This window comes from Oncorhynchus nerka, linkage group LG22 (genome assembly GCF_034236695.1).
Source record: "Oncorhynchus nerka isolate Pitt River linkage group LG22, Oner_Uvic_2.0, whole genome shotgun sequence".
Lineage (NCBI taxonomy): Eukaryota > Metazoa > Chordata > Actinopteri > Salmoniformes > Salmonidae > Oncorhynchus > Oncorhynchus nerka.
The window spans coordinates 102,637,038-102,664,953 of NC_088417.1; the positions used below are offsets into that span (position 1 = coordinate 102,637,038).

The 27,916-nt window shown below is 44.8% G+C and overlaps 1 long non-coding RNA gene and 1 pseudogene across 1 annotated transcript in view; one reads left to right on the top strand and one right to left on the bottom strand.

Moving 5' to 3' along the window:
• The window catches only part of LOC115125445 (PALM2-AKAP2 fusion protein-like), a 139,407-nt pseudogene extending 135,559 nt beyond the window's left edge, over nucleotides 1-3,848 (top strand).
• Nucleotides 3,849-23,871: 20,023 nt separating this feature from the next.
• The window catches only part of LOC135563850 (uncharacterized), a 36,649-nt gene continuing 32,604 nt past the window's right edge, over nucleotides 23,872-27,916 (bottom strand). Inside the window, exon 2 of the long non-coding RNA XR_010460608.1 lies at nucleotides 23,872-25,112. This is a non-coding gene — a long non-coding RNA (uncharacterized LOC135563850). The remainder of the gene's footprint in view (nucleotides 25,113-27,916) is intronic.

A 27,916-nucleotide genomic window follows, 5' to 3' on the forward strand; every position in this document is an offset into this window, starting at 1 on the left:
AATGTCTACGTTATGTTTATTCTAATACAGACAGCTTACTGCATACATTACAATGATTATATCAGTTAAACATGTTAATTAAATATATATATATATATATATATTTTTATATAAATGTTCCTTAAAGTATCATTTTTAGAGATTACTAATATCTTCACTACATCAACAAAAATACTGAAATACATGTAATTTTGTCCTCAAAACATTTAATTGAAATATTGCAGACTTCCATTCGTTCCTATGAAGGACTGTTCCTACTGGGGAGTGGCAATATGGCTGACCGATGGCTTCAAACCTTCTCATTGGCCAATACATAGCATCAGCTATCTAGGATTCATATACATCCTGCCTGGCTCAGTTGGTATTAAGGTAGAGCTTGGCGCTCAACGACAGGGTTGTGGGTTCGATTCTCACAGGGGACCTGTACAGGGGAAAAGGTATGAAGGTCTGCTAAATGACTCAAATGTAAAAAATATATATATATATTTTTGGGGGGTAAGCAGACATCCGCTCCTCACTGAGTCACTGGCAGCGAAGGTCAGTTTCTCTTCCTGTCACATGATCTCTGTGTTGTGACACTCCAGATCATCGCAGGGGCTTTCCTGTGGAAAAGGAAGTGAATTGACACTAAAAGAAAAAGGGACTATTTACAGTGTAATCAGCATTATAATCATATTAATATAATGTATTTCTCCATCGATATAATTACATATTGACTTAATATGATAATACAATAGAATTCATTTTTACAAAAACTCTAAATTGTACTGTGAGCCTCTTGAATATGGACAGCTGCTAGTGGATTTGTGGTAGCAACTTACTGTAATTGTCATTACACAATAGATGCTTCTAAGCGGTGTAGAATCAGTTTTATATCCCCGTGAAAAGGAGATGCTGACTAAAGTTCCAAGTGACACCCTATTACCTACATAGTGCACTACTTTCCCCCTGAGTCCTATGGGCCCTGATCAAAAGTAGTGCACTACGTAGGGAATAGGGTGCCATTTGGGACAGACAGGGCATTATCACTGTTGTTATTCTTTACTTCATGTTGTCCCTCTAATGTTTATTCTCTGTCTGTCTCCTCTGTCTGTCTCCTCTGTCTGTCTCCTCTGTCTGTCTCCTCTGTCTGTCTCCTCTCCATCTCCTCTCCTCTCTGTCCGTCTGTCTCCTCTCCGTCTTTCTCCTCTCCATCTCCTCTCCTCTCTGTCCGTCTCTCCTCTCCATCTCCGTCTGTCTCCTCTCCATCTCCTCTCCTCTCTGTCCTTCTGTCTCCTCTCCGTCTTTCTCCTCTCCATCTCCTCTCCTCTCCGTCTATCTCCTCTCCATCTCCATCTCCTCTCCGTCTATCTCCTCTCCTCTCTGTCCGTCTGTCTCCTCTCCATCTCCTCTCCTCTCTGTCCGTCTGTCCGTCTGTCTGTCTGTCTGTCTGTCTGTCTGTCTGTCTGTCTGTCTGTCAGTACACCTGTTTGATGCGCTCTAGGAAGGATACTACAGAGGTATCTACCTGTCCAATGCCCTGCTTTCTGCTTACAGGCTTGCTCTCCTGTTATGTGTCCATGTCACAGGGCTCTGGTCAATGCACTAAATAGGGAATTAGGGGGCCATGTTGTGTTGGTGGCCTTGCATGTTGCTTGTCCTGTTGTCCATTGGGCTTCGCATGACCTCAACCATAGAAATATAGAATAACTAAAATGTCTATATTGACTTGAAATGGGAGGACCATTCTAGGGATTCAATTTATATGACTGGTGAGGCCTAGAGATGCATCAGGACATGACTACATTATGATGAATCAGGACATTACTACATTATGATGAATCAGGACATTACTGATGGCATTGGTGATGGCATTAGTGATGGCATTGGTGATGGCATTGGTGATGGTATTGGTGATGGAATTGGTGATGGCATTGGTGATGGTATTGGTGATGGCATTGGTGATGGTATCGGTGATGGCATTGGTGATGGTATTGGTGATGGTATTAGTGATGGCATTAGTGATGGTATTGGTGATGGCATTAGTGATGGTATTAGTGATGGCATTAGTGATGGTATTGGTGATGGCATTAGTGATGGTATTAGTGATGGCATTAGTGATGGTATTAGTGATGGCATTAGTGATGTTAGTAGAACTGAAGGTTCTCTATGCCGTTAGTAGACCTGAAGGTTCTCTATGGCGTTAGTAGACCAGAAGGTTCTCTATGGCGTTAGTAGACCTGAAGGTTCTCTATGGCGTTAGTAGAACTGAAGGTTCTCTATAGTGTTAGTAGACCTGAAGGTTCTCTATAGTGTTAGTAGACCAGAAGGTTCTCTATAGTGTTAGTAGACCAGAAGGTTCTCTATAGTGTTAGTAGACCTGAAGGTTCTCTATGGCGTTAGTAGACCAGAAGGTTCTCTATAGTGTTAGTAGACCAGAAGGTTCTCTATAGTGTTAGTAGACCAGAAGGTTCTCTATAGTGTTAGTAGACCAGAAGGTTCTCTATAGTGTTAGTAGACCAGAAGGTTCTCTGTAGTGTTAGTAGACCAGAAAGTTCTCTATAGTGTTAGTAGACCTGAAGGTTCTCTACAGTGTTAGTAGACCTGAAGGTTCTCTACAGTGTTAGTAGAACTGAAGGTCGTGTTTGTTCTACCTGTTGACTAACTTGTTGTTCTGTTTTCTGGGTTACCAGGTGCTGGAGGCCACCCGCGTCACACGCAGGAAAAGCAACATGGCGCTGAGGTGGGAGGCGGGGCTTTACGCTAATGAGGATGGAGAGGAAGAAGAGGAAGAAGAAGAGGAGGAAGAAGAGGAGGAGGAGGAGGAGGAGTAGATAGTCCTCCCTTGTGTTCTGTGACTATCAGGAATGTAGGGATAGATGGATAGAGGGATAGAGAGATGAAGGGATGGAGAGAGGAGGAGACAGCAAGACAACCACAAGTATTTATTTTACTAAGTATTTTGATCACATGACCTGTCACGTGACCTACTGGATGGACCAGCCAGGAAGTAACATCGAGCCCCACACTGGAACACAGAGACCCATGGGATACGGCTGGTTGAGTATTGGTTCAACACAGAGACATACACTCTCAGAAAAAAAAAGATGCTATGTAGAACCTAAAATGGTACTTCAGCTGTCCTTGTGGGAAGAACCCTTTGAAGAACCCTTTTGGTTTCAGGTAGAACCTTTTTTAGTTCCATGTAGAACCCTTTTCACAGAGGGCTCTACATGGAACCCAAAAGGGTTCTACATGGAACCCAAAAGGGTTCTACATGGAACCCAAAAGAGTTCTACATGGAACCCAAAAGAGTTCTACATGGAACCCAAAAGGGTTCTACATGGAACCCAAAAGAGTTCTACATGGAACCCAAAAGAGTTCTACATGGAACCCAAAAGGGTTCTACATGGAACCCAAAAGAGTTCTACATGGAACCCAAAAGGGTTCTACATGGAACCCAAAATAGTTCTACATGGAACCCAAAAGAGTTGTTCCAAGGGTTCTTCCACAGGAGACAGCCAATGAACCCTTTTGGAACCCTTCACCCCCCCCCGGAGTGTGTAAGCTTGTCAAGTGATGTTATTCTATTATCTCAGTGGTGTGAGGAAGGATGTCAGACTCTGTGGAACCCCTGGGAACCAGACTTCGTCCCAAATGGCACCTTTTTCCTACCGTTCAATGTGGGCCCTGTTTAAAGTAGTGCACTATATAGGGAAATGGTGGTCATCGTCAACCTCGTGACTATATGTAATCTTCTATATTACCAGTATTCCTCAGTAAGACAGGTGTTTAAATATATATTATCGCTCTAGATCTGCTTTAAATGAGTTCCGTATTTATAAAGTAATAAAAGAAGTCCTCTCTTCTTCCATTTCTAACATTTGATGATGGAACTTGAAACACACAGATACAGTATATGAGTTATCTAAACAGCAGATATGAGTTCATTTAACTGAATGAGCTCATTTAACTGAATGAGCTCATTTAAACTGAATAGCGTGTTTAGATTGAAAGCATTGGTCACTCGGAAGGAAGGAAGGAAGGGAGGGAGGAAGGAAGGAAGGAAGGAAGGAAGGAAGGAAGGAAGGGAGGGAGGGAGGGAGGAAGGAAGGAAGGAAGGAAGGAAGGGAGGGAGGGAGGGGAGGGAGGGAGGGAGGGAGGGAGGAAGGAAGGAAGGGAGGAAGGGAGGGAGGGAGGGAGGAAGGAAGGGAGGGAGGGAGGGAGGGAGGGAGGGAGGAGGGAGGGAGGGAGGGAGGGAGGGAGGGAGGAAGCAAGGAAGGAAGCAAGGAAGGAAGCAAGGAAGGAAGGAAGGAAGGAAGGAAAAGGAAGGAAGGAAAAGCTATCTGCAGGTCATTTCTCAATGATTAATCATCACTTATTTGATCAGTTTGGTCAATAAAGGAAGAGTTCGGGTGTTTATAGATGGATGTGATTATCAGGGAGTTGATGAGTGAATGGCAATCAATCAAGGAGATGAATGAGTTGAACATGAACATGCTTGTAGTCACAGATGTGCCTATTAACAATTATCGTTGTCATTTCAAACAAAAATATGTCCCAAATGGCACCCTATTCCCTACATGGGCCCTGGTGTAAAGTAGTGCACTATATAGGGAATAGGGTACCATTTGGGATGCATTGCATTGTAATGCAACGTAAGTGGTGTAGAAATAGAACTATTATGGAGACAGTCAAAATGGCCACCCGTGATGGCATAATTCAAATTATATGGATGTGAGACGATATACATGTCTGTGAGTTTGTGTTTTTTGGACTGTACAGGACAATATCATCATCCAACTGGTTTCAAAACAGTCTGTATTATTAAGTATTTGAATGTCAGATATTTAAAAAATAATAATAATAATAATAATTGTAACCCACTGATCGTTTCTGTTGCACCTATATCGGCATCTTGTTCAGCTCTTCTCTGATGTACGAGGTCTTTACTTGTGACATAATGATATAAGATTGATGTGGATGTGATGGAAAAATCTGTATCGGGAAAGAAATGTTCTTCTGTTTTGACTCTTGACCTTGGTAGCAGAGGGAGAGATTGGTGAGAGTTGTTACACTTTTTTTGGGAGAAGTCCCCTTGTCCTACAGTTAGATTGGGTCAAGGACCACACATTTCAAAACACCACAGTCTATTGCAGTCAAAATTATAGTTTGCATGAAAATATAATGCTTTTTAAATCAAGTTATTATATCTTAAAAGGGGGGCATATTTTTCATTACCAATTGGCAGATCTTTACGGTGCATTCAGTATTCTAAAATAGATGTTTTTTTTAAATGTTCCCTCAATCTACACACAATATCCCATAACAACAAAGCAAAAACAGGTTTTGAAATTTTTGCTATTTGAAATAATACATTTACATAAGTATTCAGACCCTTTACTCAGTACTTTGTTGAAGCATCTTTGGCAGCGATTACAGCCTTGAGTCTTCTTGGGTATGATGCTACAAGCTTGGCACACCTGTATTTGGGGAGTTTCTCCCATTCTTCTCTGCAGATCCTCTCAAGCTCTGTCCGGTTGGATTGGGAGCATTGCTGCACAGCAATTTCTCTCCTGAGATGTTCGTTCAGGTTTAAGTCCCGGATCTGGCTGGGCCACTAAAGGACATTCAGAGACTTGTCCCGAAGCTGTGGTGTCTTGGCTGTGTGCTTAGGGTCCTTGTTCTGTTGGAAGGTGAACCTTCGCCCCAGTCTGAGGTCCTGAGCGCTCTGGAGCAGGTTTTCAACAAGGATCTCTCTGTACTTTGTTCTGTTCATCTTTCCCTCGATCCTGACTAGTTTCCCTGTCCCTGCCGCTGAAAAACATCCCCACAGCATGATGCTGTCACCACCATGCTTCACCGTAGGGATGGTGCCAGGTTTCCTCCAGACACGACGCTTGTCTTTCAGGCCAAAGAATTCGATCTTGGTTTCATCAGACCAGAGAATCGTGTTTCTCATGGTATGAGAGTCTTAAGGTGCATTTTGGCAAACTCCAAGCGGGCTGTCATGTGCCTTTTACTGAGGAGTGGCTTCCGTCTGGCCACTCTACCATAAAAGCCTGATTGGTGGAGTGCTGCAGAGATGGTGGTCCTTCTGGAAGGTTCTCCCATCTCTACAGAGGAACTCTGGAACTCTGTCAGAGTGACCATCAGGTTCATGGTCACCTCCCTGACCAAGGCCCTTCTCCCCCGATTGCTCAGTTTGGCCGGGCGGCCAGCTCGAGGAAGAGTCTTGGTGGTTCCAAACTTCTTCCATTGAAGAATGATGGTGGCCACTGTGTTCTTGGGGACCTTCAATGCTGCAGAAATGTTTTGGTACCCTTCCCCAGATCTGTGCCTCGACACAATCCTGTCTCGGAGCTCTACGGACAATTCCTTCGACCTCATGGCTTGGTTTTTGCTCTGACATGCACTGTCAACTGTGGGACCTTATATAGACAGGTGTGTGCCTTTCCAAATCATGTCCAATCTATTGAATTTACCACAGATGGACTCCAAGTTGTAGAAACATCTCAAGGATGATCAATGGAAACAGGATGTCGCTGAGCTCAATTTCAAGTCTCATAGCAAAGGGTCTACTTATGTAAATAAGATATTTCTGTTTTGCTTCAACATGTACAGTTGAAGTCGGACGTTTACATACACCTTATCCAATTACATTTAAACTCAGCTTTTCACAATTCCTGACATTTAATCCTAGTATAAATTCCCTGTCTTAGGTCAGTTAGGATCACCACTTTATTTTAAGAATGTGAAATGTCAGAATAATAGTAGAGAGAAGGATTTATTTCAGCTTTTATTTATTTCATCACATTCCCAGTGGGTGAGAAGTTTACATACACTCAATTAGTATTTGGTAGCATTGCCTGTAAATTGTTTAACTTGGGTCAAGCTTTTCGGTTAGCCTTCCACAAGCTTCCCACAATAAGTTGGGTGAATTTTGGCCCATTCCTCCTGACAGAGCTGGTGTAACTGAGTCAGGTTTGTAGGCCTCCTTGCTCGCACATTCTTTTTCAGTTCTGTGCACAAATTTTCTATAGAATTGAGGTCAGGCCTTTGTGATGGCCACTTCTCCTTTCAGGTTATGTTGATATAGGACTCGTTTTACTGTGGATATAGATACTTTTGTCCCTGTTTCCTCCAGCATCTTCACAAGGTCCTTTGCTGTTGTTCTGGGATTGATTTGCACTTTTCACACCAAAGTACGATCATTTCTAGGAGACAGAACGCGTCTCCATCCTGAGCGGTAAGACAGCTGCGTGGTCCCATGGTGTTTATACTTGAGTACTATTGTTTGTACAGATGAACATGGTACCTTCAGGCGTTTGGAAATTGCTCCCAAGGATGAACAAGAATTGTGGAGGTCTAAAATTTTCTTTCTGAGGTCTTGGCTGATTTCTTTTGATTTTCCCATGATATCAAGCAAAGAGGCACTGAGTTTGAAGGTAGGCCTTGAAATACATCCACAGGTAAACCTCCGATTGTCTCAAATGATGTCAATCAGCCTATCAGAAGCTTCTAAAGCCATGACACCATTTTCTGGAATTTTCCAAACTGTTTAAAGGAACAGTCAACTTAGTGTATGTAAACTTCTGACCCACTGGAATTGTGATACAGTGAATTATAAGTGAAATAATCTGTCTGTAAACAATTGTTGGAAAAATGACTTGTGTCATGCACAAAGTAGATGTCCTAACCGACTTGCCAAAACTATAGTGTGTTAACAAGAAATTTGTGGAGTGGTTGAAAAACAAGTTTTAATGACTCCAACCTAAGTGTATGTTAACTTCCGACTTCAACTGTGTGTAAAATAATATTTCTGTTTATTTATTTTGAATACATGAGTAAACATTTCTAAAAACCTGTTTTTGCTTTGTCATTATGGGGTATTGTGATGTCATTATGGGGTATTGTGATGTCATTATGGGGTATTGTGATGTCATTATGGGGTATTGTGATGTCATTATGGGGTATTGCGTGTAGATTGCTGAAGATTTTTATTGATATAATAAATAAAAAATTATAAGGCTGTAACGTGACAAAATGTGGAAAAAGTCAAGGGGTCTGAATACTTCCCGAAGGCACTGTATGGCCAGCTGTATGTCCAGCTGATGTCCAGCTGTACGTCCAGCTGTATGTCCAGCTGTATGTCCAGCTGTACGTCCAGCTGTATGTCCAGCTGTACGTCCAGCTGTACGTCCAGCTGTATGTCCAGCTGTATGTCCAGCTGTATGTCCAGCTGTACGGCCAGCTGTATGTCCAGCTGATGTCCAGCTGCATGGCCAGCTGTATGTCCAGCTGTATGTCCAGCTGTATGGCCAGCTGTATGTCCAGCTGTACGTCCAGCTGTACGTCCAGCTGTACGTCCAGCTGTATGTCCAGCTGTATGTCCAGCTGTATGGCCAGCTGTATGTCCAGCTGCATGGCCAGCTGTATGTCCAGCTGTATGTCCAGCTGTATGTCCAGCTGTACGTCCAGCTGTACGTCCAGCTGATGTCCAGCTGTATGTCCAGCTGTATGTCCAGCTGTATGTCCAGCTGTATGGCCAGCTGTACGTCCAGCTGTATGTCCAGCTGATGGCCAGCTGTATGGCCAGCTGTACGGCCAGCTGTATGGCCAGCTCCTTTGTAGTGATGTCAGTCAGAACAAGACAGTCCTTCTCTCAAAGGACTAAACAACAACAACAACAAGAGCAGTTAACGATTCATTTGACACTTAAACCAGAGATGGCAAAACAATGGACCAGCTGAGAACAACAACAACAACAACAACAACACCTTTTTACTACTACGACAAAAGGAGCCTGTTTTCCTGAACGAGGACTCTACTAACAGACAAACCAGAACCCGAGAACTGTCCAGGGAAGTAGGTTGTGGGCCGTGCCCTCTGACCTCAAAAGAACATTCTGGGTATGCTCCGAGTCTATTCGTTCCCCTGAAAAAAACACCACAGACAGCGACTCAAATGGCACCCTATTCCCTGTATAGTGCATTACGCCTGAACATGGTCATATCCTCTGGTTAAAAGTAGTGCACTATATAGGGGAATAGGGTGCCATTTGAGCTTCAAGCCACCCTCAAGAACCTTGTTTATGGTTTCTTATAGTTTTTTTTTCTTTTTATATGATGCATATAATATATCAATTAGTATTTCATGGGGGCCTCCTGGGTACAGCGCCAGCTGTGCCACCAGAGACTCTGGGTTCGCGCCCAGGTATTTAATGGACAATTGTGTCCTTTTATATGAGTTCAAGAAGTTTTGATTTAGTTTCTGCTTTAGACTGATGACACAGAGAGGTGTGTTTCTGCTTTAGACTGATGACACAGAGGTGTGTTTCTGCTTTAGACTGATGACACAGAGGTGTGTTTCTGCTTTAGACTGATGACACAGAGGTGTTTCTGCTTTAGACTGATGACACAGAGAGAGGTGTTTCTGCTTTAGACTGATGACACAGAGGTGTTTCTGCTTTAGACTGATGACACAGAGAGGTGTGTTTCTGCTTTAGACTGATGACACAGAGAGGTGTTTCTGCTTTAGACTGATGACACAGAGAGAGGTGTTTCTGCTTTAGACTGATGACACAGAGAGGTGTTTCTGCTTTAGACTGATGACACAGAGAGAGGTGTTTCTGCTTTAGACTGATGACACAGAGAGGTGTGTTTCTGCTTTAGACTGATGACACCGAGAGGTGTGTTTCTGCTTTAGACTGATGACACAGAGAGAGGTGTTTCTGCTTTAGACTGATGACACAGAGAGAGGTGTTTCTGCTTTAGACTGATGACACAGAGGTGTTTCTGCTTTAGACTGATGACACAGAGAGGTGTTTCTGCTTTAGACTGATGACACAGAGAGGTGTGTTTCTGCTTTAGACTGATGACACAGAGAGGTGTGTTTCTGCTTTAGACTTATGACACAGAGAGAGATGTTTCTGCTTTAGACTGATGACACAGAGAGGTGTGTTTCTGCTTTAGACTGATGACACAGAGAGGTGTGTTTCTGCTTTAGACTTATGACACAGAGAGAGATGTTTCTGCTTTAGACTGATGACACAGAGAGAGGTGTTTCTGCTTTAGAATGATGACACAGAGAGAGATGTTTCTGCTTTAGACTGATGACACAGAGAGGTGTGTTTCTCTGATTATACTATGGTCGTGTCCCAAATGGCACCCTATTCCCTGCACAGTGAAAAGTAGTGCACTTTTTAAGCAATAGGGTCCCATTCTGGATGCAACCTGTGTGTGTGGGACAACAGTGTTACCTGGGAAACAGTGTTACCTGGGCAACAGTGTTGATTTGTTGACATTCAGACTGTATATCTTGAGAGAGGATGAGAAGGGGACCCGGGAAGTTGAACATAATAATGCTGATCAGTGATTGGCTGATGATAGGCAGAGGGCAGGTATTACTTAAAGACAGTGTTGGTAGTTTGAAATTATGAACAGAAACACAAAGAGGTTTTTGTATCTGAAAAGAGTTAACTCCCAAAAGGAGGAATTTGTTTTATCGTCTGGATGTGTGCAGGGAGACAATTTTTACTATTTTTGAGAGTCTTTTTATTTGTGCTGTGGAAAATACACTAAAGGAAAATTGTTTTCCAGAGGCCTGTGTTTCAATACAGAGAGAGGGAGAGAGAGATGCTCATCACAGCGAAGAGAGGGAGAGAGAGATGCTCATCACAGCGAAGAGAGGGAGAGAGATGCTCATCACAGCGAAGAGAGGGAGAGAGAGATGCTCATCACAGCGAAGAGAGGGAGAGAGAGATGCTCATCACAGCGAAGAGAGGGAGAGAGAGATGCTGACCACAGAGGAGAGAGGGAGAGAGAGATGCTCACCACAGCGAAGAGAGGGAGAGAGAGATGCTGACCACAGAGGAGAGAGGGAGAGAGAGATGCTGACCACAGAGGAGAGGGAGAGAGAGATGCTGACCACAGAGGAGAGAGGGAGAGAGAGATGCTCACCACAGAGGAGAGAGGGAGAGAGAGATGCTGACCACAGAGGAGAGAGGGAGAGAGAGATGCTCACCACAGCGAAGAGAGGGAGAGAGAGATGCTCATCACAGCGAAGAGAGGGAGAGAGAGATGCTGACCACAGAGGAGAGAGGGAGAGAGAGATGCTCACCACAGCGAAGAGAGGGAGAGAGAGATGCTCACCACAGCGAAGAGAGGGAGAGAGAGATGCTCATCACAGCGAAGAGAGGGAGAGAGAGATGCTGACCACAGAGGAGAGAGGGAGAGAGAGATGCTCACCACAGTGAAGAGAGGGAGAGAGAGATGCTGACCCCAGCGAAGAGAGGGAGAGAGAGATGCTCATCCCAGAGGAGAGAGATGCTGACCACAGAGGAGAGAGGGAGAGAGAGATGCTGACCACAGAGGAGAGAGGGAGAGAGAGATGCTCACCACAGCGAAGAGAGGGAGAGAGAGATGCTCACCACAGCGAAGAGAGGGAGAGAGAGATGCTCATCCCAGAGGAGAGAGATGCTGACCACAGAGGAGAGAGGGAGAGAGAGATGCTGACCACAGAGGAGAGAGGGAGAGAGAGATGCTGACCACAGAGGAGAGAGGGAGAGAGAGATGCTGACCACAGCGAAGAGAGGGAGAGAGAGATGCTCACCACAGCGAAGAGAGGGAGAGAGAGATGCTCACCACAGCGAAGAGAGGGAGAGAGAGATGCTGACCACAGCGAAGAGAGGGAGAGAGAGATGCTGACCACAGCGAAGAGAGGGAGAGAGAGATGCTCATCCCAGAGGAGAGAGGGAGAGAGAGATGCTCATCCCAGAGGAGAGAGGGAGAGAGATGCTCACCACAGCGAAGAGAGGGAGAGAGAGATGGTCATCTAACCATGTTATGTATTATTAGTTGGGCGTGTGTGTGTGTGTGTGTGTGTGTGTGTGTGTGTGTGTGTGTGTGTGTGTGTGTGTGTGTGTGTGTGTGTGTGTTCTTCAGGATACTGAATTTGCAACTAGTAAATATGCTAAGTTAATGTTGTTGTAACAAGAGGGTAATGAAACAAAAGGGAGATGTGACAAAGGGGTCATGTTTGTGTAACGATAGGGTAATGTAACAAAAGGGTAATGTCAGTGTAACAACGAGGTTCATAATAGTGTAACAAGAGTGTAACAGTAACAAGAGGGTAATGTATCAAGAGGACAATGTAAGTGTAACACTAGGGTAATGTAACAAGAGGGTAATGTATCAAGAGGGAAATGTTAGGGTAACACTAGGGTAATGTAACAAGAGGGTAATGTATCAAGAGGGCAATGGTAGGGTAACACGGGGGTAATGTAACAAGAGGGTAATGTATCAAAAGGGCAATGGTATGGTAACAATATGGCAATGTTAGGGTAACAAAAGGGTACTGTTGTGTAATAAAAGGATAATGTAACAAAGGGAAGTGTTAGGGCAACAAGAGGGTAATGTAAGAATAGGGTAATGTCAGGGTAACAAGGTGGTAATGTAACAAGATGCTAATGTAACAAAAAGGTACTGTCATGGTAACAAGAGGGCAATGTTGAGGTAACAGGAGGATAATGGCAGGGTTAGAAGATGTCAATGTAACAAGACGGTAATGTAACAAAAGGGTAATGTTTCGGTAACAAGATGGTAATTTAAGAATAGGGTATTGTAGCAAAGGGGTAATGTTAGGGTAACAAGAGGTTAATGTTAATGTAACAAGAGGGTAGTGTTGACAGAACAAGAGGATATTGTAGCAAAGGGGTAATGTAGCAAAGGGGCAATGTTAGGGTAACACGGAGGTAATGTAACAAGAGGGTAGTGTTGACAGAACAAGAGGATATTGTAGCAAAGGGGTAATGTAGCAAAGGGGCAATGTTAGGGTAACACGGAGGTAATGTAACAAGAGGGTAGTGTTGACAGAACAAGAGGATATTGTAGCAAAGGGGTAATGTAGCAAAGGGGTAATGTTAGGGTAACGAGGGGTTAATGTAACAACAGGGTAATGTTTGCGTAACAAGAGGATACTGTAGCAAAGGGTAATGTAGCAAAGGGGTAATGTTAGGGTAACACGAAGGTAATGTAACAAGAGGGTTAGGGTAACATGTTAGGGTAACAACAGGCCGTGTTCTCCCAGCTTTACACAACTGTCTGCTATTTGATTAGCATTAGTCAAAACATATAATGCAGATGGAAACTGTGTGCTATTGACATGTATTTACAGATGTCTCTTAGAATACCAAAACAGCACAAATCCTGTATTTTAAAGGAAGACATTCATCAAGTTGAATTTGGTCTCAGAACTTGAAAAGAAAGTAGACGTTTGTTGAATAACTAAATGAGTAATCGTACTGTATATTTGGTGGGATAATGCAGTTTGCCATGTGTGAATATTAAAACCATTTCAGGGTCAGAAAACAAATGAGGAAGTAGCAGCACAATAGGTGTAAACACACTATACGGTAATAATGTAAACACACTATACGGTAATAATGTAAACACACTATACGGTAATAATGTAAACACACTATACGGTAATAGTAAAGAAATATGATTTTATGTGTTGACACGCTTTTGTTGATTATTTCTGAATTCATGGTGTTTTTTTATGACTTTATTTATCATTGTAACAAGAAAGGCTTTGCCATCCAGAGTGGAGAGCCCTGTGGATAGAAGGCTGCCTGTGGGCTCCATCCAGAGTGGAGAGACCTGTGGATAGAAGGCTGCCTGTGGGCTCCATCCAGAGTGGAGAGCCCTGTGGATAGAAGGCTGCCTGTGGGCTCGATCCAGAGTGGAGAGCCCTGTGGATAGAAGGCTGCCTGTGGGCTCCATCCAGAGTGGAGAGACCTGTGGATAGAAGGCTGCCTGTGGGCTCCATCCAGAGTGGAGAGCCCTGTGGGCTCCTTCCAGAGTGGAGAGCCCTGTGGGCTCCATCCAGAGTGGAGAGCCCTGTGGATAGAAGGCTGCCTGTGGGCTCCATCCAGAGTGGAGAGCCCTGTGGATAGAAGGCTGCCTGTGGGCTCCATCCAGAGTGGAGAGCCCTGTGGATAGAAGGCTGCCTGTGGGCTCCATCCAGAGTGGAGAGCCCTGTGGATAGAAGGCTGCCTGTGGGCTCCTCCATGGAGTAGGCCTAGTGACAGAATCACTGGTGTAATAAAGAAATCATCTTCATATGTAAAGCTCTGTTAATATGTTAACCAGTTCTATGTTTATATTCTGCTTCTATTGGTTTATATAGTAGGCTACTTGTAAGGCTCACAGTTATACAGCTATATAATTATTTTCTCATTAAAAAGAAAATCTGTCATTTTGTGACTATTGATTTATTATACCTATTCAAATACACACATACACACATAGACACATACACACACACACACACACACACACACACACACACACACACACACACCAGCTGATATATCAAAGTGCTGTACAGAAACCCAGCCTAAAACCCCAAACAGCAAACAATGCAGGTGTTGAAGCACCTTGGCTAGGAAACACTCCCTAGAAAGGCCAAAACCTAGGAAGAAACCTAGAGAGGAACCAGGCTATGAGGGGTGGCCAGTCCTCTTCGGGCTGTGCCGGGTGGAGATTATAACAGAACATGGCCAAGATGTATATAAGATGTATAAGATGCATAAATGACCAGCATGGTCCAATAATAGGTCTGGGACAGGTAGCATGTCCGGTGAACAGGTCAGGGTTCCATAGCCGCAGGCAGAACAGTTGAAACTGGAGTAGCAGCACGGCCAGGTGGACTGGGGACAGCAAGGAGTCATCATGCCAGGTAGTCCTGAGGCATGGTCCTACGGCTCAGGTCCTCCGAGAGAGAGAAAGAAAGAGAAAAGAGAGAATTAGAGAGAGGATACTTAAATTCACACAGGACACCGGATAAGACAGGAGAAATACTCCAGATATAACAAACTGACCCTAGCCCCCCGACACATAAACTACTGCAGCATAAATACTGGAGGCTGAGACAGGAGGGGTCAGGAGACACTGTGGCCCCACCCGAGGACACCCCCGGACAGGGCCAAACAGGAAGGATATAACCCCACCCACTTTGCCAAAGCACAGCCCCTCACACCACTAGAGGGATATCTTCAACCACCAACTTACCATCCTGAGACAAGGCGGATTATAGCCCACAAAGATCTCCTCCACGGCAAGGGGGGGGGGCGCCAACCCAGACAGGACACAATGACACAATAGCTTATATCAGGGGGGGGCCAACCCAGACAGGACACAATGACACAATAGTTTATATCAGGGGGGGGCGCCAACCCAGACAGGACACAATGACACAATAGCTTATATCAGGGGGGCCAACCCAGACAGGACACAATGACACAATAGTTTATATCAGGGGGGCGCCAACCCAGACAGGACACAATGACACAATAGTTTATATCAGGGGGGGCGCCAACCCAGACAGGACACAATGACACAATAGTTTATATCAGGGGGGGCTCAACCCAGACAGGACACAATGACACAATAGTTTATATCAGGGGGGCTCAACCCAGACAGGACACAATGACACAATAGTTTATATCAGGGGGGCGCCAACCCAGACAGGACACAATGACACAATAGTTTATATCAGGGGGGCCAACCCAGACAGGACACAATGACACAATAGTTTATATCAGGGGGGCACAATGACAACCCAGACAGGACACAATGACACAATAGTTTATATCAGGGGGGCTCAACCCAGACAGGACACAATGACACAATAGTTTATATCAGGGGGGCGCCAACCCAGACAGGACACAATGACACAATAGTTTATATCAGGGGGGCCAACCCAGACAGGACACAATGACACAATAGTTTATATCAGGGGGGCTCAACCCAGACAGGACACAATGACACAATAGTTTATATCAGGGGGGCGCCAACCCAGACAGGACACAATGACACAATAGTTTATATCAGGGGGCCAACCCAGACAGGACACAATGACACAATAGTTTATATCAGGGGGCGCCAACCCAGACCGGACACAATGACACAATAGTTTATATCAGGGGGGCAACCCAGACAGGACACAATGACACAATAGTTTATATCAGGGGGGCTCAACCCAGACAGGGCACAATGACACAATAGTTTATATCAGGGGGCCAACCCAGACAGGACACAATGACACAATAGTTTATATCAGGGGGGCAACCCAGACAGGACACAATGACACAATAGTTTATATCAGGGGGGCCAACCCAGACAGGACACAATGACACAATAGTTTATATCAGGGGGGCAACCCAGACAGGACACAATGACACAATAGTTTATATCAGGGGGGCAACCCAGACAGGACACAATGACACAATAGTTTATATCAGGGGGGAGCCAACCCAGACAGGACACAATGACACAATAGTTTATATCAGGGGGCGCCAACCCAGACCGGACACAATGACACAATAGTTTATATCAGGGGGGGCCAACCCAGACAGGACACAATAGTTTATATCAGGGGGGGGGCCTAACTAATGTTCCTACAAAATAGGTGTATAAATATATGATTGAACCCAAAAAGATTGCAATTCACTAATGTGGACGTTTGACTCGTGAAGTAGCAGTGTTCATTTCCTTAACACAAATAGTGACTAAAATATTCATCAAACACCTTTCAGTGATGAGACTACAACTGACTAAATAGACCCAGACAAATGTTTTATTTATTTTTATTTTATTTTTTATTTCACCTTTATTTAACCAGGTAGGCTAGTTGAGAACACCTTTATTTAACCAGGTAGGCTAGTTGAGAACACCTTTATTTAACCAGGTAGGCCAGTTGAGAACACCTTTATTTAACCAGGTAGGCTAGTTGAGAACACCTTTATTTAACCAGGTAGGCTAGTTGAGAACACCTTTATTTAACCAGGTAGGCTAGTTGAGAACACCTTTATTTAACCAGGTAGGCTAGTTGAGAACACCTTTATTTAACCAGGTAGGCCAGTTGAGAACACCTTTATTTAACCAGGTAGGCTAGTTGAGAACACCTTTATTTAACCAGGTAGGCTAGTTGAGAACACCTTTATTTAACCAGGTAGGCTAGTTGAGAACACCTTTATTTAACCAGGTAGGCCAGTTGAGAACACCTTTATTTAACCAGGTAGGCTAGTTGAGAACACCTTTATTTAACCAGGTAGGCTAGTTGAGAACACCTTTATTTAACCAGGTAGGCCAGTTGAGAACACCTTTATTTAACCAGGTAGGCTAGTTGAGAACACCTTTATTTAACCAGGTAGGCTAGTTGAGAACACCTTTCCGAACCAGGTAGGCTAGTTGAGAACACCTTTATTTAACCAGGTAGGCTAGTTGAGAACACCTTTATTTAACCAGGTAGGCTAGTTGAGAACACCTTTATTTAACCAGGTAGGCTAGTTGAGAACACCTTTATTTAACCAGGTAGGCCAGTTGAGAACACCTTTATTTAACCAGGTAGGCTAGTTGAGAACACCTTTATTTAACCAGGTAGGCTAGTTGAGAACACCTTTATTTAACCAGGTAGGCTAGTTGAGAACACCTTTATTTAACCAGGTAGGCTAGTTGAGAACACCTTTATTTAACCAGGTAGGCTAGTTGAGAACACCTTTATTTAACCAGGTAGGCTAGTTGAGAACAAGTTCTCATTTGCAATTGCGACCTGGCCAAGATAAAGCATAGCAGTGTGAACAGACAACACAGAGTTACACATGGAGTAAACAATTAACAAGTCAATAACACAGTAGAAAAAAAATGGGCAGTCTATATACAATGTGTGCAAAAGGCATGAGGAGGTAGGCGAATAATTAAAATTTTGCAGATTAACACTGGGGTGATAAATGATCAGATGGTCATGTACAGGTAGAGATATTGGTGTGCAAAAGAGCAGAAAAGTAAATAAATAAATAAAAAAACAGTATAAAAACAGTATGGGGATGAGGTAGGTGAAAATGGGTGGGCTATTTACCAATAGACTATGTACAGCTGCAGCGATCGGTTAGCTGCTCGGATAGCTGATGTTTGAAGTTGGTGAGGGAGATAAAAGTCTCTAAATCTATAACTAAACCAAAAATTATTTTTAATTTCAGTTGACTAAAACAAGAAGAGACAAAAATGTCCTCTGTGACTAAAAATCAAACTACTAAATGGGCTGGACAAGAGTTGTTTTGAGAGAGAGAGATTTAAGAGCTTTTCAGTGATAAGCACAATGAATATTAGCAGCACAGATGCAATCAGCAGTGGGAAGGAAAAAACTGGAGAAAAAAAACGGCCTAGAAAATGTAACAATTTGACCCACTTGGATTCTGACTAGACATGTAGATATTGGATGGTACAGAGTTTTTTTGTATTACACCACATCCTCCTATCTACACACCTCTCAAGGAATTACCCTCCTGCTGATCCACTCAGAACCTGGAATAACGTGTCTTGGTCGGAGACTCACAAAGCAGCACTTCCTAAAGAGATATCTAGGAGACCGTTGAATCCATATGAAAGGAAAGACACCTCACCCTAGTTGGTGAGCTGCCGGGGGAGAAAGCGATGAGTGTGGGCAGACAGGTTGCTCCAATTATACGCATTGAGCAGGCGACTCTCTTGCTTCGCCTTAGCTAACCAGTTACCATCAGCCTTTGCCTGGTTAAGAAACACAAGTTGCCTTACGAAATTAAAAAACAAATAGCAGCATTTTAATAGTTAAAACAACAGTCTAACTGTTTTTCTCCCCTTTGAGTATAGAAAAGTGGGCGGTCTTTGAATTTGTAATCTCGCTTAACCCCTCCCACTTCATGTCAAATACAGGCCTGTAGCGTCAGAGACAACGGCTTGATTCTCAGGCTAACTTCGGGCTAGCTTCAGGCTAGCTTCAGGCTAATTTCAGGCTAGCTTCAGACTAGCTTCAGGCTAACTTCAGGCTAACTTCAGACTAACTTCAGGCTAACTTCAGGCTAGCTTCAGGCTAACTTCAGGCTAGCTTCAGGCTAGCTTCAGGCTAACTTCAGGCTAGCTTCAGGCTAACTTCAGGCTAGCTTCAGGCTAGCTTCAGGCTAACTTCAGACTAGTTTCAGGCTAACTTCAGGCTAACTTCCAATATGATCCATAATACCAGCACTACTTTTTGGTTTATTTCTTCTAGGCCTACAACAGCATTTGACATTCATAAAGGACATCGAGGGCCGTTCTAAAACTAGGCTCGTTGCAGGACGGACCGTTAAAGATTTGTTTAAGTTACACCTTGTTCAGTCATGTAGCTAGCTAACAACTTGGGGAACGTTCAGCAAGACGCAATGTGTTGGAACGTTCAGATAGAAATATGCTATGTAGAACAAACCTACTTCTCTGACATGTTGAATAAGGAAGGCTCTATTCGTGGCCTTTCTATCTGCTACGTTGGAGACTGAACCGGACTCTGCTAACATTACCAGTAGCTAAAACATTGTTTAGAAGCGCTTTGAGATTCCCTTCTGTTATGAAAAGTGCTATAGAAGTTTAATAAATCATTATTATTACCATCATATTGGGAGAGTTCAGTGACCATCCGGAGGACGACGACACGACAGCACCCTCCTCAGGGGACTCAGTGTACAGCCAATTAGTACACACCTGGGCCCACTAATTGCTTTGTGTCTTCCTCTATATAAACTACCGTTCAAAAGTTTAAGGTCACTTAGAAACGTCCTTGTTTTTTGTCCATTAAAATAACATGAAATGGATCAGAAACACGGTGTAGACGTTGTTAAAAGGTCGTCTGAAAGCAGAGTGGAGTTAGAGGGGTGAGGTGCTGACTACTAAAACCTCTGTTAGCTACTTGGGATGTATCCTTGATGGAAGCTTGGCCAATGAGGAGCTAGGGAAGGTTAATGCCAGGACTACGTTTTTGGCTCGAAAGTCCAAGCTGCTGGATAAGGACTTTCTTGTATACAGGAGCCTCAGAATGGAATGAGTTGAGTTGCCTCTGCCTATAGTTGCCTCTGCCTATAGTTGCCTCTGCCTATAGTTGCCTCTGCCTATGCCTCTGCCTATAGTTGCCTATAGTTGCCTCTGCCTATAGTTGCCTCTGCCTATAGTTGCCTCTGCCTATAGTTGCCTCTGCCTATAGTTGCCTCTGCTTTAAAAATAAAGTCAAAATATGTTTGATGTCCTCTGTGCCCTTATGAATAACCCCTATGATGTAACTGGAACGATGAGATAGATGTTCTTCTTCTCTGTTTTAGAGGAGATAGATGTTCTTCTTCTCTGTTTTAGAGGAGATAGATGTTCTTCTTCTCTGTTTTAGAGGAGATAGATGTTCTTCTTCTCTGTTTTAGAGGAGATAGATGTTCTTCTTCTCTGTTTTAGAGGAGATAGATGTTCTTCTTCTCTGTTTTAGAGGAGATAGATGTTCTTCTTCTCTGTTTTAGAGGAGATAGATGTTCTTCTTCTCTGTTTTAGAGGAGATAGATGTTCTTCTTCTCTGTTTTAGAGGAGATAGATGTTCTTCTTCTCTGTTTTAGAGGAGATAGATGTTCTTCTTCTCTGTTTTTAATGAGATAGATGTTCTTCTTCTCTGTTTTTGTTTTATTATTTCACTTCCATACTGTGTTCCATCTTGTCCAGCCATCTTTGTCTCAACCATAATGGAAATAAGTCCCAGACTGTATAGTGTGTTACCCTCCATGATTTAACAGTGGAAATAAGTCCCAGACTGTATAGTGTGTTACCCTCTATGATTTAACAGTGGAAATAAGTCCCAGACTGTATAGTGTGTTACCCTCCATGATTTAACAATGGAAATAAGTCCCAGACTGTATAGTGTGTTACCCTCTATGATTTAACAATGGAAATAAGTCCCAGACTGTATAGTGTGTTACCCTCTATGATTTAACAGTGGAAATAAGTCCCAGACTGTATAGTGTGTTACCCTCTATGATTTAACCATGGAAATAAGTCCCAGACTGTATAGTGTGTTATCCTCCATGATTTAACAGTGGAAATAAGTCCCAGATTGTATTGTGTGTTATTCTCTATAATTTTATTCATGTGCTGTATGGCTTTTTCAAGTTTTAAGTGTGCTTGTTTTTTTAAATGGTCGAATTAATAAACTAAACTAAAAAACTAAACTAATGTTGTAAATGACTATTGTAGCCGGAAACGGCTGATTTTTAACGGAATATCCACATAGCCGTACAGAGGCCCATTATCAGCCACCATCACAACTGTGTTCCAATGGCACGTTGTGTTAGCTAATCCAAGTTTATCATTTTAAAAAGGCTAATTGATCATTAGAAAACCCTTTTAATTGATCTGTCTGTGTCTCAGACTAGACACTCTAATGTACTTGTCCTCTTGCTCAGTTGTGCACCGGGGCCTCCCACTCCTCTCCTCTCTTTCTATTCTGGTTAGAACCCGTTTGCGCTGTTCTGTGAGGGGAGTAGTACACAGCGTTGTACCTTTGTATGCATCTGTCTGTGTCCATCTTTGTGTTGCTTCACAGTCCCCGCTGTTCCATAAGGTGTTTCTAATCAGTTTTTTAAATTCAGATCCTACTGCTGCATCAGTTACTTGATGTGGAATAGAGTTCCATGTAGTCATGGATCTATGTAGTACTGTGTGCCTCCCATAGTCTGTTCTGGACTTGGGGACAGTGAAGAGACCTCTTGTGGCATGTGTTGTGGGGTATGGGTGTCTGAGCTGTGTGCCAGTAGTTTAGACAGACAGCTCGGTGCATTCAACATGTCAATACCTCTCATAAATAAAAGTAGTGATGAAGTCAATCTCTCCTCCACTTTCAGCCAGGAGAGATTGACATGCACAGGGTAGCCTAGTGGTTAGAGCGTTGGACTAGTAACCGGAAGGTTGCAAGTTCAAACCCCCGAGCTGACAAGGTACAAATCTGTCGTTCTGCCCCTGAACAGGCAGTTAACCCACTGTTCCTAGGCCGTCATTGAAAATAAGAATTTGTTCTTAACTGACTTGCCTAGTAAAATAAAGAAAAAATTAATAGTAGCTCTCTGTGTACATCTAAGGGTCAGCCGGGCTGCCATGTTCTGAGCCAATTGCAATTTTCCTAAGTGGTCATGTTGAGGGAGAGGTTGTTGTCCTAGCAACACACGGCCAGGTCTCTGACCTCGTCCCTATAAGCTGTCTCATCGTTGTCGGTGATCAGGCCTACCACTGTTATCGGCAAACTTGATGATGGTGTTGAAGTCGTGCCTGGCCGTGCAGTCATGGGAGTACAGGAGGGGACTGAGCACGCACCCCTGAGGGGCCCCCACGTATTGAGGATCAACTTGGCGGATGTGTTGTTACCTACCCTCACCACCTGGGGGCGGTCCGTCAGGAAGTCCAGGATCCAGTTGCAGAGGGAGGTGTTTAGTCCCAGAGTCCTTGGCTTAGTGATGAGCTTTGAGTGTACTATGGTGTTGAACGCTGAGCTGTACTGTGGTACATAGCCTGTCTTGTCTTGAGAGCCAGGTCTGCCTACGGTGGACTCTCTCGATAGCAAGGCTATGCTCACTGAGTCTGTACATAGTCAAAGCTTTCCTTAAGTGTGTGTCAGTCACAGTGGTTAGGTATTCTGCCACTGTGTACTCTCTGTTTAGGGCCAAATGGCATCCTGTGTTCTGGGTCTGTGTACTCTCTGTTTAGGGCCAAATAGCATCCTGTGTTCTGGGTCTGTGTACTCTCTGTTTAGGGCCAAATGGCATCCTGTGTTCTGGGTCTGTGTACTCTCTGTTTAGGGCCAAATGGCATCCTGTGTTCTGGGTCTGTGTACTCTCTGTTTAGGGCCAAATAGCATCCTGTGTTCTGGGTCTGTGTACTCTCTGTTTAGGGCCAAATAGCATCCTGTGTTCTGGGTCTGTGTTCTCTCTGTTTAGGGCCAAATAGCATCCTGTGTTCTGGGTCTGTGTACTCTCTGTTTAGGGCCAAATGGCATCCTGTGTTCTGGGTCTGTGTTCTCTCCCATGTAATGTGTAATATCTATGTAGGCTGAATTTACATGGCCAGATCATTCTTATATAATATAAATGTATTCTTCTATATGTTTGTCTTATTTCTGTTGTTGGGAGAGAATAGGATGTTATGCAGAATAATCTGTTGGTAGGAGTAGGCTATGTATGTATGTGTGTATGTGTGTGTGTGTGTGTGTGTGTGTGTGTGTGTGTGTGTGTGTGTGTGTGTGTGTGTGTGTGTGTGTGTGTGTGTGTGTGTGTGTGTGTGTGTGTGTGTGTGTGTGTGTGTGTGTGTGTGTGCGTGCGTGCGTGCGTGCGTGCGTGCGTGCGTGCGTGCGTGCGTGCGTGCGTGCGTGCGTGCGTGCGTGCGTGCGTGCGTGCGTGCGTGCGTGCGTGCGTGCGTGCGTGCGTGCGTGCGTGCGTGCGTGCGTGCGTGCGTGCACATGGAAGTCAGTGATATACACTAACGTTCAAAAGTTTGGGGGCAATAAGAAATGTCACTAGCCTGAGACTGAAATGCTAATGACTTGGCTCACATCTTTGGATGCCATACTGAGATGGAGGAGGATTTGAAATAGAACAATTATTAGAAAAATATATACACTACCGTTCAAAGGCTCGGGGTCACTTAGAAATGTCATTTTGTGTCCATTAAAATAACAACACATTGATCAGAAATACAGTGTAGACATTGATAATGTTGTAAATGACTGTTGTAGCTGGAAACGGCTGATTTCTATTTGGAATATCTACATAGGCGTACAGAGACCCATTATCTACAACCATCACACCTGTGTTCCAATGGAATATCTACATAGGAGTACAGAGGCCCATTATCAGCAACCATCACTCCTGTGTTCCAATGGCACGTTGTGTTAGCCAATCCAAGTTCATCATTTTAAAAGGCGCTAAATGATCATTAGAAAACACTTTTGCAATTATGTTAGTGTTGGTTCCACTTTTCTGGTCTCCGTTATTTACTTAACAAATAAGGAACACTCAAAATGTGCACGTATAAATCATAACATTTTTAATATCAAACATACAACCGATGTCTCTCCCGAGTTCTGCAAAATAGGAAAAGTCCAAGTTACTTTTATATGTTTGCAGTCAACCCCTAGTGATGTAACTGCCTACATCAACACCTTCTACTCATGATACCAAGGCCATGCATATACATTTTTACAGAAGTGCAGGAATAAAACAATAGTTCCAGTGTTTTCTAAGTGCTCAGCAGTAATTTTCCACTTTTCCACAGTCAGTATGGGAATGATGATCAAGCTTCCATTTCCTAACAATTCTAATCACAGGTGCCTGCTGGGATACCTTACAGAGTGGGTAGTTCTTACCGTGAAGACTGACTCACCTCTCCTGAGGTGAATTCTAGGTCATAGAGAGATCTGCCTGCTTCCTTCTACCACATTAGGTAAATTTGCTCCCTTCTTGTGACCACCCCAACATACATGTGTCCCATGATCCCCGGCTAACCTCTCAGTTCTTTCCCCAAAGAAGAGTCCTGTGGTCTCCATTCGCCTAGTCAGCTTGTTTCTCATTGCCTCTCTGCATAAAGGATAAAAACCCACATTCGAACTCTGTCCTTCCCATGGGCTCAACCTGACTCCCGAACAGCTCAGTTGTTGATGTAGACTTCCTAAATACTCAAATCAGGGTTCCTAGTAGTCTGATTTCTTAGTCTGATTTCCAATTTTTCTCACCATTTGTATCCATTTGTTGTTTACCTCAGATCCCCCAGGGGGTCCCTGTGGCTGCGCCAACAAGGAGACCCATGGAAAGGATTATGGGGAAAACAAATCACCACACTAGTCTCTGTTTCCTAGTTATAGACCCTGAGTGTGAAATGATGTCTCCTCCTTCTGCTCGTTAGCTAGAGCCTTCTGTTTCATCTTTCTTTCCAGCCTTTTGGTCTGAACCTTCTGCTTCTGTCCTTTGGTCTGGGCCCACTGCTTCTGTCCTTTGGCTCATACCTTCTTCCTCCTTCAGATGTCCTCAGGGCCCTGCTCTCTAGTCGCTCATCCATGGCTTCCACTCTGGGAGTTGTGGGAGAGATGATGCCAGCCGGACCTCTTCGCCACCCGGAATGCAATCGGTGTTGCCATGGTCACCTGGAAGGGTCCCGTTCATCTTGGCTGGTTCCATTTTCTTTTATGGACTTGTCTTTTTCACTCAGTCTCCTACGCAGATGGCCAGAGCATCTGGATCCTCACCTGGCATTGATTCTGCTGCTTTCCTAGTGTGAGTGTGGGGAGAAAATTTACAACAGAGGTTAGTTCCTTCATGTGCTCAATCTGTCGGTCAGTCATAGGTCGAACACTGTCGTAGCTAATTGTTACAGAAATACTCCAACAACACCTAGTGTGTTCATGGGTCGTCTTGTTAACATCTCATAAGGTGTACACCCAATACCTTTGTTAAGGCTGCTGCATATGAGGACAAAGGGGCAGCATTCCACCCAGCTCATTTTTGTGTAATGGCAGGCTTTTTCAAGCCCCCCTTTGATCGTTTAATTAGCCCTCTCTGTTATGCCGTCACTCCACGGTTGATAGACGGACACAAACTTCTAGTCAACACCCATCATTTTGGCTACTTGGGCAACCACATCTCCTGTGAGATGGGTCCCCATTGTCTGCAGATAAAACCTCAGTCACTCCCTGAACCTGGGTATGATTTCCCTGACTAGCAATTTTTCAACCTGTTTCGCGCATCGCAGTTGGTGGTAGGAAATGCTTCCACCCACCTGGTGAACTTGTCAATTATCACCAGGCAGGATCTCTTTCTTTCTTTTCGCTCTACCATGTCTATGAAATCCATAACAAGGTCAAGGGTCCTTTTGGAGTGGGGAACTTCCCTGGTTACAGTGGAGAACTTCCCTGGTTACAGTGGAGTGGGGAACTTCCCTGGTTACAGTGGAGTGGGGAACTTCCCTGGTTACAGTGGAGTGGGGAACTTCCCTGGTTACAGTGGGGAACTTCCCTGGTTACAGTGGAGTGGAGAACTTCCCTGGTTACAGTGGGGAACTTCCCTGGTTACAGTGGAGTGGGGAACTTCCCTGGTTACAGTGGAGTGGGGAACTTCCCTGGTTACAGTGGGGAACTTCCCTGGTTACAGTGGAGTGGGGAACTTCCCTGGTTACAGTGGGGAACTTCACTGGTTACAGTGGAGTGGGGAACTTCCCTGGTTACAGTGGGGAACTTCCCTGGTTACAGTGGGGAACTTCCCTGGTTACAGTGGGGAACTTCCCTGGTTACAGTGGGGAACTTCCCTGGTTACAGTGGAGTGGGGAACTTCCCTGGTTACAGTGGAGTGGGGAACTTCCCTGGTTACAGTGGAGTGGGGAACTTCCCTGGTTACAGTGGAGTGGGGAACTTCCCTGGTTACAGTGGAGTGGAGAACTTCCCTGGTTACAGTGGGGAACTTCCCTGGTTACCGTGGAGTGTAGAACTTCCCTGGCTACCGTGGAGTGTGGAACTTCTCTGGCTACCGTGGAGTGTGGAACTTCCCTGGTTACCGTGGAGTGGGGAACTTCCCTGGTTACCGTGGAGTGGATAACTTCCCTGGTTACAGTGGAGTGGGGAACTTCCCTGGTTACCGTGGAGTGGATAACTTCCCTGGTTAAAGTGGGGAACTTCACTGGTTACAGTGGAGTGGGGAACTTCCCTGGCTACCGTGTAGTGTGGAACTTCCCTGGTTACAGTGGAGTGTGGAACTTCCCTGGTTACCGTGGAGTGGGGAACTTCCCTGGTTACCGTGGAGTGGATAACTTCCCTGGTTACAGTGGAGTGGGGAACTTCCCTGGTTACAGTGGAGTGGGGAACTTCCCTGGTTGAAGTGGAGTGGGGAACTTCCCTGGTTACAGTGGGAAACTTCCCTGGTTACAGTGGGAAACTTCCCTGGTTACAGTGGGGGACTTCCCTGGTTACAGTGGGGGACTTCCCTGGTTACAGTGGGGGTCTTCCCTGGTTACAGTGGGGGACTTCCCTGGTTACAGTGGGGGACTTCCCTGGTTACAGTGGGGGACTTCCCTGGTTACAGTGGGGGACTTCCCTGGTTACAGTGGGGAACTTCCCTGGTTACAATGGGGGACTTCCCTGGTTACAGTGGGGAACTTCCCTGGTTACAGTGGGGAACTTCCCTGGTTACAGTGGAGTGGGGAACTTCCCTGGTTACAGTGGAGTGGGGAACTTCCCTGGTTACAGTGGAGTGGGAACTTCCCTGGTTACAGTGGGGAACTTCCCTGGTTACAGTGGAGTGGGGAACTTCCCTGGTTACAGTGGAGTGGGGAACTTCCCTGGTTACAGTGGAGTGGAGAACTTCCCTGGTTACAGTGGAGTGGAGAACTTCCCTGGTTACAGTGGAGTGGAGAACTTTCCTGGTTACAGTGGGGAACTTCCCTGGTTACAGTGGAGTGGGGAACTTCCCTGGTTACAGTGGAGTGGGGAATTTCCCTGGTTACAGTGGAGTGGGGAATTTCCCTGGTTACAGTGGAGTGGGGAACTTCCCTGGTTACAGTGGGGAACTTCCCTGGTTACAGTGGAGTGGTGAACTTCCCTGGTTACAGTGGAGTGGTGAACTTCCCTGGTTACAGTGGAGTGAGGAACTTCCCTGGTTACAGTGGAGTGGAGAACTTCCCTGGTTACAGTGGAGTGGGGAACTTCCCTGGTTACAGTGGAGTGGGGAACTTCCCTGGTTACAGTGGAGTGGGGAACTTCCCTGGTTACAGTGGAGTGGGGAACTTCCCTGGTTACAGTGGAGTGGGGAACTTCCCTGGTTACAGTGGAGTGGAGAACTTCCCTGGTTACAGTGGAGTGGAGAACTTCCTGGTTACAGTGGGGAACTTCCCTGGTTACAGTGGAGTGGGGGACTTCCCTGGTTACAACGGGGGACTTCCCTGGTTACAATGGGGAACTTCCCTGGTTACAGTGGGGAACTTTCCTGGTTACAGTGGGGAACTTCCCTGGTTACAGAGGGGAACTTCCCTGGTTACAGTGGAGTGGAGAACTTCCCTGGTTACAGTGGGGAACTTCCCTGGTTACA